The following is an 8945-nucleotide window of genomic DNA, read 5'->3' as shown; positions in this document are numbered from 1 at the left end:
CAACCTTGGGGACATCATGCAACCTTTTCTCATGCCTACACTGACTGTGAACCATTCACTTAGATGCCCATTTACCCTTACACATGCCTCACTACCATAATAAAAACTCCTGACAGCACCTAGCAGCTTACACCTACACCATACATGTGCAAAACCCTCCACAGTCCTTCTCTGTGTACTTTGTTGTATGTTTTTTCCAGATTCATAAATGCCATAAACACCTTATAGTCCTTCTCATATGCCTTCTCCACTATCTGTCTCACTACAAATATTTGATCCACGCATCCTCTGCCACTCCTTAAGCCACCCTGTCTGTCACTTACTAGGACTACTGATATCTCTTTTACTTTCTCTCTAATAGTTCTTCCATATACCTTCTCTACAACACTCAACGGACTTATGCCACGATAATTCTTGCACTCACTTTGCTCACCATTATTTTTGTACAGGGGTACAATCACTGTCTTTTTCCACTCTGCTGGCACAGTTTCACACATCCATACTTTATTACACATCTCCAACAAGCACTTCATTCCACTTTTCCCACTACACTTAATCATCTCTGCAGTTGCTTAGCTCTCTCCATTCCCATTCATCTGACTTTCAAAATATTCTTTCCATCTAGTTCTTACTTCATCCCCATGGGTTAATAATCTACCACTTACATCCTTCACACTTTCACATTTCTTTCCATTGTCACTTCTACATTTCCACACCGTTTTCCAGAACAACTTCCTATTTTCCAAGTGAGCTGCATTCATTTTTCTTCTTAGATCATCATTTACCTCCTTCTATTTTCCTCTTCACTAGTTTGTAAATAACTATAGTCACAGCACATGAATCTAAAGTTGTCATTATTGTACCTTGGTAACCTACGATTCAAAAGTGCGTCCGATTTTGTATCATAGTACCTGTATACACAAATCATATTATTATGCATGAATATATTATACACGAATCACATGTGTCTCATACACGAAATCAGACGCATTGCTGAGGGGTAGGTTGCCAAGGCATGATAATTACAACCTCAGAGTTGCTCACCGTGACTATAGTAATAACCTAATAGAGCACTTGACCTTTTGAGTTGCCTTTCTTGTAAAGCAAAATAACTATTGCATTACACCATGTTTGGGGAATTTTCTTCTTTATACACTGAGTACTGTAAATAAGTGGGAGAACCTGTTCTGTACTTCTACTCCTGCATCAAACAGTAAATCAGCTACTTTTCCTGGGGTCTTCTCTCATTTCATACTTTTATAGAAAAATGTTTACTTCATCTGGTGTTACCTCTGGTATTTCACTTGTCAACTGAAAAGTTAGCTACTGATACTATTGTCTTTGATGTACAGTGTTCTTTGTAAAATTCTTTAACCCTCTTCACCATCCTATCTCTGCATTTAATGACTTCACCATTTTTGCCTTTCAGCCATAATAATTTGTTGCTTTCCCTAGCACCATTTTACTTTGAACCTGTTTCAGACTTTTTCCTTTTTTGAGGGTTTCTTTTATTTGATCCATGTTTCTCTTTCTTTTTTTTCTTCTCTCTGTCTACCTAAAAAGAAACTGAACTTATTTAAACAGCACACCAACCAGCCAGCTTAGCATGATTGCAACAGGAATGCTGTGTAGCAGCAACTTTGAGCTTCAGTTTAACATTACTTGCATCAAGCTACATCACTTAGTCACGGAGGTAAATGAACTTGAGTGAACATGTGTTTAGTTTACTTGACATATATTCTTTTATCTCTTTCATCATCTAAAAGCAGCTACCCTTCAGGGTGGATTTCAACTTAGGGGAGAATGTTCACATGGGCCAAATCTGGGGAGTTGGACGGCTGGGGGACAACAGTCATATTGTGCTTCACCAAAAAGTCACAGATAAGGAGCAGTGCATGAGCAGGTGCATTGTCATGGCGCAGCTTCCAGGTTTTGTTTGCCCATGCCTCAGGCCTCTTCCTTTGCACTGCCTCCCTCAAATGCTTCAGGACATCCAAGTAAAACTAATGACTACCTGACTGCTTGGAATAAACTCATGATGACCCTTCCATTAGGAAAATGATGTTAAACATCACCTTCACATACGAGCAACTCTGATGTACTTTTTTTGGCTGTGGTAACAATGTTCCAACCTACTGTGGCCACTGCCTTTTTGTAACAACATCATAGCTGTAAACCTACATTTCATCACCTGTTATGATATATTTCAGAAAGCTTTCATCAGCAGTCAAACAAACAGCTCCTGACTGAGTGTGATGAGGTTCTCTTTTTGTTCATCGGTCAACAGACATGCCACACATTCAGTGGCAACACTATGCAGCTTCAAATTTTTGGTTAAAATAGTGTGGCATGAAAATTTTACAGATGCCTACTTCTTCAGAAACTTCACGGACACTCAGGCAGTGATTTTCATAGGTCACAGCACACACTTTCTCAATGTGATCATCATCTATTGATATGGAATGCCGTACAGTTTTGAGATTGTCTTTGGTGAATGTTCTTCCCGACTTGAACTGCGGGAACCACTTGTGAGATTGCATATGGCTCAAAATCCTCCCCATAAGCCTGTTACAACATCTGAAATGTCTCTGTACAAATTTTTCCCAATCTGAAACTGAATTTCACACAAGCACATTGCTCTTTCAGATCCTTCATTGTTAAACTTGCAACAAATCACTAAGTGCACTAAACACATGTTCACTCAAGTGTGTGTACTTTGATGACTAAGTGACATGGCATGATGTGGCTAGTGTGGAACTAAAGCTCAAATTTGCCACTACACAGTGCTCCCATCACAATCATGGTAAGTCAGTTAGTTGGTGCGCTATTAGTTTGGTTTCTTTATGGACCCCACGTGCATGCGCACACACACACACACACAGTAGGTCCGTGAGCAACATGGTTTCAGTTTGCACTGCAATATAAACCACACCCCTTATCAATCAGTGGACAACTCCCCCTTTTAGCACAGCAAAATTCTAACTGGAGGGACCCTTTTGCACTCCACATGGTGAATGCCAACATGACCATTGTGCAAGTTTGAGGGTTCTGGGGTGTAGCCTCTACCTCCGAGAAGTCAGAGGTACTTCAGTCCCCTCCTCTGGCCCCTCAGTCTCAGAATCCCCCTCCCCCTCCCCCCCTCAGCCACTTAAGCAACACTCAGTCACTCTTCATTGTGAGTACCCTGTACAGCAGTTTGTACACTCTAAATAACTCTTTCTTTTGCCCAGTGATGATTGTGGAGTCTGTATATGTATGACAATTAATATCTGGTAAGCCCAGGAAGAAGTAAAAAATTTTCGAGAGGGTCAGTGAGGGGATTTTTGAAAATTTCTTGGACATTTCCAGACTCGTTTGCTGTTATAACATGGGTTTCAAAGTACAGTGCAGTAGTGTATTACAACTGCACATTTCAGAGTCAATCATCCCAAGCTCCTGCAACATACTGTACAGTATCTCTATCCACACCATCTAACAATGCCTGCAGAAGGACCTGAACCTGCCATCATGTTTGCCAGCCAAAAAAAAACATTTTGGACCAAATACATGCACTGGAAATGGTTTGACTTAACAAGAAAATACAAAGACTGGACCTCATAGGACTGAAGGAAGGTGACTCTCCCTAATGGAAGCACCTCTGCATTTTCATCCTTGCATTAGGGGGATAAGGAAGCCACGCAACATCAGTCAAGCACAGTGATAGCATAATGGTGTGGGGTTGTTTCAGTGGGATGTGGGCAGGGGAGACCTCTACTGCTTTCCTAAAAACACAACAATGAATGGTGATCAGTATATGCAGGTGCAAGACAACTACCTCCTGCAATTTTATGGCACTCATGGTTGCACACATTTTATAAAGCATTCTGTCCCATGTCACAAGGCTAAATGGGTTATGAAATTCCTCTCAGATTACGACAGTGAAGTGCTGGATTGGCTGGGTAACTCTCCGGATTCGAATTCCATCGTAAATGCAAGGAATTGCTGTACATGATGGACAGGCTTACAACGTGAAAGACCTCGTTAAAGCATCGCTCTAAGGATGAGATTCATAACATGAAGGTCAAGAAGATGAATGCAGAATATTGTACTTACAAAATTTAGAAGACAGCATGCCCAAATGACTCCAGAATGTGACTGAGGCCAATGGCAACATTACCAAGTACTGTACAGTGACCCCTCCAATTATGCAGTTTCCAATAGCGATTTTTACAACTTACAGGGAGAGAGAAACCCTACCCTGATTCTTGTTACGTGGGAATGAATCTTGTTTGCACGGAAAATTTCCTAAATTGTCCCCCCTCCCCCAAACGTGGTTTGCCATGCACCAACAGTCTAAAGTCCAGTGCAGTGATGTGTCAGCATGGCTTGGCATGCATGTTTATGTAAGCATATTATTATTTTCCTCACAAGGAGCTACAGGCACTACAAATATTTTATTATTTATTAACCCCTAAAAGATGGATGTCTGCATATACTGCCTGAGGGTACTAGGGCCAAAAAGACAGGTGTCTGCATATGTGGCCATGTCATTTTTCAAACTAATGGGCATTAAGGTAGCTTCCCATGTTCTGTGGAGGAGTAGGATGACAATAACAAACCCCCAGCACCACCCCTGCACCATACTGCACCCACATACCCAGTGACTCACTCATTCTTTGTCCACCACTGTGACAGTGAAGGTGTCGCACTCTTGCTCAGTCTTCTCCCACTGCTTGGCCCCTGATGATTCACGTAGATCTTGCCTGTCCACATCCACACCAATCAAGATTACTCCTAGGAGCCATCCAAATCCACTTGGTGATGAATCTATTGACCAAGAACTGGATAAAACGGTGGAGAATGTGACATGTTTCGGAAGTGAGTGATGGAATGCTCAGTGCCGATGAGCCATCATTTCTTGCTGGGGAAGGTGATGGTGATAGTGAAAGTGTTGATATGCCACCACTACCTGCAACATCTGAGGGCAAGGAGCAAAGGGCCTTTGGTGAGGCAGGGCCAGGAGTATGGGAAGTGAGTGAAGTGGAAGGCAGCCCTTACCCTCTCACCCTTGCTGGCAGGAGCAACAAACTCAGAGGAATTACTGACAGTGACATTAGTGTACAGTGATGCAACAGTGATATGAAATAGCATAATACTGTAATAATATACAGTATTTTTATACATACATATATATTGGAAACATATTACTCTCTGTACGTGCCTCTCTGTAAACGATACACTGCGGTAATAGTGACACACAATAATGTACTGTAATGTAGGAGAGTGGAAAGGTTACAAGAGGATGAGAAAAAGGCAGAGTATGAAAAAGAAGTGGAGGAACGATTGGGCAAATATGAATTGGAGCAGATGGGGGAAATGGAAGGTGTGTGAAGGATATTTACAGAAGAAATATGTGCAGCATGTGATGTGGTGTGTGGGATGAAGAGAAGACGGAGGGGTGTGCAAGGAGCAGCGTGGTGGAATGAAGAGGTGAGACAGGCTGTGGCACAAAAGAAGAAAGCATACAATGAATGGATGAGAAATAGGGGCGTGGGAGAAGTTGAGAGGTGGAAGAGAGAGTTATACGTAGAAAGAAAGAGAGAGGTGAAAAAATTAGTAAGAGAGAGTAAGAAGAGAGTAGATGAGGAATTTGGAAGGAACTTGAATGTAAAGTGGAGGGACTGTAAGAAAATGTTCTGGAAAGAGGTGAAAAGAGTACGGCAGGGTGGAAGTGAGTTAGCAGGGGAGTGAAAGACAAAAATGGTAGGTTACTAGTGGAGAAGGGAGAAAAAGCGAACAGATGGAGAGAACACTTTAAGGAATTGTTGAACATAGAGGATAAAAGTAATGCGAGTATACGTGGCTGGGGAATGGCTGGGAGAAGGATGGAGGTGAGAAGACAGGAAGAAATCAGTAGGATAGAAGTTGTGGAAGCAATGAAGAAAGTTAAATTGGTGAAAGCCCCAGGAATTGATACAGTGTGTGGTGAAATGCTGAAGTATGGGCGAGACATAGTAGTAGAATGGATGTGGAAAATGTGCAGATTGGCCTGGGAGGAAGGTAGAGTCCTGGACGATTGGAAGTCAGGAATAATTATTCCCTTGTACAAAGGAAAAAGGGAAAAGGAGGTGTGTGGTAATCATAGGGGCATCTGTCTTCTTAGTATAATAGGAAAAGTGTATGGTAGGATACTTACTGACAGAGTTAGAGAAAGAACAGAGGAATTAGTTGGAGAAGAACAAGGAGGCTATAGGAAGGGAAAAGGTTGTGTAGATCAGATATTCATTCTTAGATCTTTAGTGGAAAGGTTTCTAGAGAAGGGAAAGAAGTTGTATGCGGCATTCATAGAATTGGAGAAAGCATATGACAGGGTGGATAGACAAGGATTGTGGAAAGTATTAAGAATATATGGAGTAGATGGGAAGTTGTTGAATGCTGTGAAGAGTATGTATGATGGTGCTAAGGCTGCAGGACGTGTGGATGGTGAACTGAGTTAATTTTTCTCTTTGAAGGTTGGGTTGAAACAGGGATGTGTCATGTCTCCATGGTTGTTCAATCTGTACATGGATAGGGTAAAAAAAAGAGGTACAAGGTAGGGTAGTGGATGTTGGAGTGGCCCTGGTGAGAGAGGGTAGTGTTTGGAAACTCCCTGTACTGTTGTTTGCAGATGATACTGTGTTGTTGAGTAAAGACAAAGGAGAGCTGCAAGGCTTGGTAGATGAGTTTGGGAGAGTGTTTAAGAAACGGAATCTAAAGGTGAATGTAGGGAAGAGTAAAGTGTTGGTCTTTGAGAGAGGTGAAGTCAGTGAATGTACAGCATGGTTGGATGGTAAGGAATTGGAAAATGAGAGTACGTTTAAGTACAATACTTGGGCAGTGTGATGAGTAAGGATGGAGGTTTGGAGGGTGAAGTGCTTGAAAGGGTACAGCAGGGAAGAAAGGTTGCTGGTTCCTTGAAAGCAGTGATATGAAGCAGGGAAGTGAGCATGGAAGTGAAAAAGTTACTAATGACAGTACATATTGTGATACCAACTCTAATGTATGGAAGTGAAGCTTGGATGTTGCTGGAAGGACACAATCAAGAGTGAGAGCAGTGGAAATGAGTTATTTAAGAGGAGCCTGTGGAGTCACATGGAGAGAGAGGCTGACAAATGAGGATATAAAGGAGCGTTGTGGCGTGGATGTGGATGTGATAGGAAGCGTTAGGAGGAATACACTGAGGTGGTTTGGCCATGTGGAGAGGATGGAGGGTGAAAGACTGACAAAGAGAGTGTATGTGAATGAGCTGGAGGGGGTAGAGGGAGGGGGAGGCCGAGGATGAGATGGAGGGATGGGGTGGAGAGGTATATGAGAGAGGGGGAGAGTTGGAAGCGGGGCAGTGAGATGGCGGGGGACAGGGCGACGTGGAGGCGATTTGTTTGTGGCCATCCCGAATGGTATTGAGGCGTCTGGCAATAGACAGATAGACAGTAATGTACAGTGATGAGACAGTCATGTGAAATAGTGCTAGTAGGAATGTACAGTATTTTTATATGCACATACATACTGGAAACATATTACTTTCTGTAAGTGCCTCTGTGTGTAACTGAAACATTGCGGTAACAGTGTAGCGATGCACAGTAATGTACAATGATGCGACAATGATGTGGAATAGTGTTAGTAATAAAATATTTTTATATTTACATATACAGGTACTTGGATGGGTGACCGCCTGGGAACACCAGATGCTGTTGGCATAATGTTCTCCCTACGTGTCAAGTGGGGTTGGTGGAGGATTAGTGCCCCTCCCTGTAAAACAATTAACTCTAAGCCTTTGGCCACCCTGTTTGGGATACATGGTGTCTGGCATTAGATAGATAGATCAGATATATATATATATATATATATGCCATACCATGTTGAGTACACCGCTTCCCATCCGATCAGCAAAGTTAAGCAACGTTGGGTCTGGTTAGTACTTGGATGGGTGACCGCCTGGGAACACCAGATGCTGTTGGCATCCCTACGTGTCAAGTGGGGTTGGTGGAGGATTAGTGCCCCTCCCTGTAAAACAATTAACTCTAAGCCCTTGGCCACCCCGTTTGGGATACATGGCATCTGGCAATGAATGAATGATGAATATATATATATATATATATATATATATATATATATATATATATATAAATAAAGTGAGTTTTACGCCAGGTACCCCTTTTTTGGATAAGGGCTAAGGCGTTGCCCCTGGGTAGAGGACTTTGGTTTGGAGCGTGTAGCATTTTATGACCGGATGCCCTTCCTGATGTGTACCAATGACCCTTGGGTGGATTCGATCCTCCGACCCTTCAGTCAGAGCAGAGCGCTCTAAGCCACTGAGCCACGGCTGCTACATATAAACATATATATATATATATATAGATAGATAGATACACACACTCTTATATAGGGCACCACTCCCAAGATGGATGGAAAGCTGATGACAGGGAGAGCTGAAGCCCTCGGGACTAGTTCCTGACCACCCCCTATGCTGAACTTTTCAGTGTTTCAGTAACACAGAGCAGGCCAGCATGCTCTCCAGAACAAGTTTCTCTGTCAACACTGAACTACATGCACATTACACACTACACTTCCTTTTCAAAATTAAAAAAGAAAAATGGCGTCGGATGACCAAACCATGGAGTCCCCGGGGGGAAGACAATAAATGCTCCCACCATCTACCCCTCTCCTGGTGATGACTCAACGAGTTGCCTGCAACCACTGTCTGACTCCCTCCTTCTTCATTTCTGCAATTCATGACCTTTCCTCTAACTTTCTCTCTGGTGAACACCACCTCTCCTCCTCTAGACCTCACCTTATCTTCGTAACTGAGACCCAACTGGCTGAGGCAACTGACAGCAAACCTTTTTCTGTATCCTCCTACTTTCTCCATACTCATTTCAAAGCCAAAGGTGGCTGTTGAGTACATGTATGAAACGAATTATCTTGCT

The 8945-nt window shown here is 42.6% G+C and overlaps 1 pseudogene; it reads left to right on the top strand.

Moving 5' to 3' along the window:
* The first annotated feature begins 7859 nt into the window (after window positions 1-7859).
* On the top strand, window positions 7860-7978 carry LOC145405135 (5S ribosomal RNA; annotated as a pseudogene).
* The last annotated feature ends 967 nt before the right edge of the window (window positions 7979-8945 follow it).

This window comes from Coenobita brevimanus, chromosome 65 (genome assembly GCF_032717465.1).
Source record: "Coenobita brevimanus isolate Jiangsu-jjx chromosome 65, ASM3271746v2, whole genome shotgun sequence".
NCBI lineage: Eukaryota > Metazoa > Arthropoda > Malacostraca > Decapoda > Coenobitidae > Coenobita > Coenobita brevimanus.
Note: the sequence above shows the minus strand (reverse complement) of the source record. Positions and strands in the feature narration are given on the sequence as shown.